Source organism: Arachis ipaensis, chromosome B2 (genome assembly GCF_059453495.1).
Source record: "Arachis ipaensis isolate K30076 ecotype BB chromosome B2, ASM5945349v1, whole genome shotgun sequence".
In the NCBI taxonomy this organism is placed as follows: domain Eukaryota; kingdom Viridiplantae; phylum Streptophyta; class Magnoliopsida; order Fabales; family Fabaceae; genus Arachis; species Arachis ipaensis.
The window spans coordinates 60182981-60185711 of NC_142437.1; positions in this window are offsets into that span (position 1 = coordinate 60182981).

Genomic DNA, 2731 nt, shown 5'->3' on the forward strand with positions numbered 1-2731 from the left:
CAAGGGCTTCCGCCTCTGATCGGCGTAAATCTTCTGATGACTTTGCGCCGTAAGCATCCTATCTCGGATTTTCTTAACTTGTTCAGTGGTCTCAGCTATCATTTCCGGCCCCAACAAACCTTTTTCTCCAGCTTCATACCAACATAGCGGAGATTGACATTTCCTCCCATACAATGCCTCATACGGAGCCATTCCGATGCTGGCATGGTAACTATTATTGTATGCAAACTCCACTAACGGCATATACCGATCCCAACTCGCCGGTTGATCCAAAATACAAGCTCTCAACATATCCTCTAGTGTTTGGATCGTCCTCTCGGATTGACCATCTGTTTGAGGATGGTACGCTGTACTCAAGCTTAATTGGGTTCCAAAAGCTTTCTGAAATGCACCCTAGAACCTCGAAGTGAAACGAGGATCTCTATTAGAGATTATAGTAGCAGGTACACCATGGAGTCTCACAATCTCCTTTATGTATAACCGAGCTAGCTCCTCAAGGGTGTAAGTCATCCGAATGGGCAAAAAGTGAGCTGACTTCGTCAGTCTGTCCACAATCACCCAGATAGCATCAAAACCAGTCCTAGTCCTTGGCAATCCCGACACAAAGTCCATTGCAATACTTTTTCACTTCCATTGCGGAACCTCTAAAGGTTGCAACATCCCAGAAGGTCTTTGATGTTCAATCTTTACCTTTTGGCAAGTTAAGCACTTTGAAACATATTCCGCCACATCATTCTTCATACCTGGCCACCAAAATATCGCCTTTAAATCATGGTACATCTTAGTACTTCCCAGGTGAATGGAAAATCCGCTTTTGTGTGCCTCCTTTAAGATATCTTGCCTCAAAGTGCCAACATCTGGCACAATGATCCTACCCTTGAATCTCCATAACCCATCTCTTTCTTCCGACACTCTCCACTGTTTTCCTTGCTCGATAGCCGGTAACACCTCCCATAACGCTTCATCATTTTCATGAGCCTTTAGGAGTTCGGACTTAAAGTCACTCGAGATTTCTAATCGGCTCCAACACAAGGTTCTAGATACTTCTCGAGCTCCAATTTTTAGACTCTCGAATCCCTTGAGCAACTTCTCCTCTTGAAGCATCATCCAAGCTGCATATAACGACTTCCGACTTAACGCATCCGCCACTACATTCGCCTTCCCCGGATGGTAATTCAACTCAAAGTCGTAGTCCTTCAATAATTCCATCCACCTCCTTTGCCTCATATTAAGCTCTTTCTGATCAAAGAGATATTTCAAGCTCTTGTGATCGGAGAAGACTTGGAACTTAACCCCATAGAGATAATGCCTCCACACCTTCAAGGCAAACACGACCGCAGTGAGTTCCAAATCGTGCGTAGGGTAACTAACTTCATGAGGTCTCAACTGTCGTGAGCCATACGCCACCACTTTATGATGCTGCATCAGCATGCATCCTAGACCCTTTAGTGAGGCATCACAGTACACCTCAAATGGTTCGTTCGGCTCAGGTAACACCAACACAGGTGCAGTGGTTAACTTTTTCTTCAATGCCTGAAAGCTTTCCTCACACTCAGGAGTCCAAACAAACGGAGTGTCTTTGCAGGTTAATTTTGTCAACGGTAAGGCTAATTGCGAAAAGCCTTTGATGAACCTTCGGTAATAGCCAGCTAAACCCAGAAAACTCCTTATCTCAGTCACTGTGGTTGGTTGCCTCCAATCCATCACAGCCTCCACCTTAGTTGGATCTACGGCTATTCCCTTCTTACTCACCACGTGACCCAAAAACTTCACCTCACTCTTCCAAAACTCACACTTAGACAGTTTCGCATAGAGTTTCTTCTCCTTTAGAATCTGCAACACGGTCCTCAGGTGTTTCGCATGCTCTTCTTCAGTCTTGGAGTAAATCAGTATGTCGTCAATGAAGACAACAACGAATTTATCCAAAAACGGACGGAACACTCTATTCATGTAATCCATGAATACTGCAGGAGCGTTTGTCAACCCAAAAGGCATTACAGTGTACTCGTAATGACCATAACGAGTCCTGAAAGCGGTCTTAGGGATATCCTCACCCCTCACCCTTATCTGGTGATAACCGGATCGCAAATCGATCTTGGAGAAAACCCCAGCTCCTTGTAACTGATCCATGAGATCATCAATCCTCGGCAATGGGTACTTATTCTTTATGGTGACCTTGTTCAACTGCCTGTAATCCACACAGAGTCGCATACTTCCATCTTTCTTCTTTACCAGTAACACTAGAGCACCCCACGGGGAAACACTTGGTCGGATAAAGTTCTTACCCAACAATTCCTCTAACTGAGACTTTAGCTCGGCCATCTCTAACGGTGACATTCTATAGGGAGCACTTGAGATTGGTCCCGCCCCAGGCACCAATTCAATAGCAAACTCGACCTCTCGGTTAGGTGGAAATTCCTCAATATCATCGGGAAACACTTCCGGAAACTCACACACTACAGGAATATGATCCAACCTTTGATCATCACCCGAAACACCCACGATTAACAACAGGATACCCTGACATTCGATTCCAGAATAGTTCACCATCATCAAATTCAAGTAATAATTATTCACCACGACCGGCCCTTCTGTATCTTCCGGCATAAAGTACACCGACTTTGTAGAACAATCAAGCAGGACATGGTTCTCAGATAACCAGTCCAATCCCAAGATAAGATCAAGACCGATCATCGGTAAGCAGATTAAATTATGGACAAAATCACGCTGC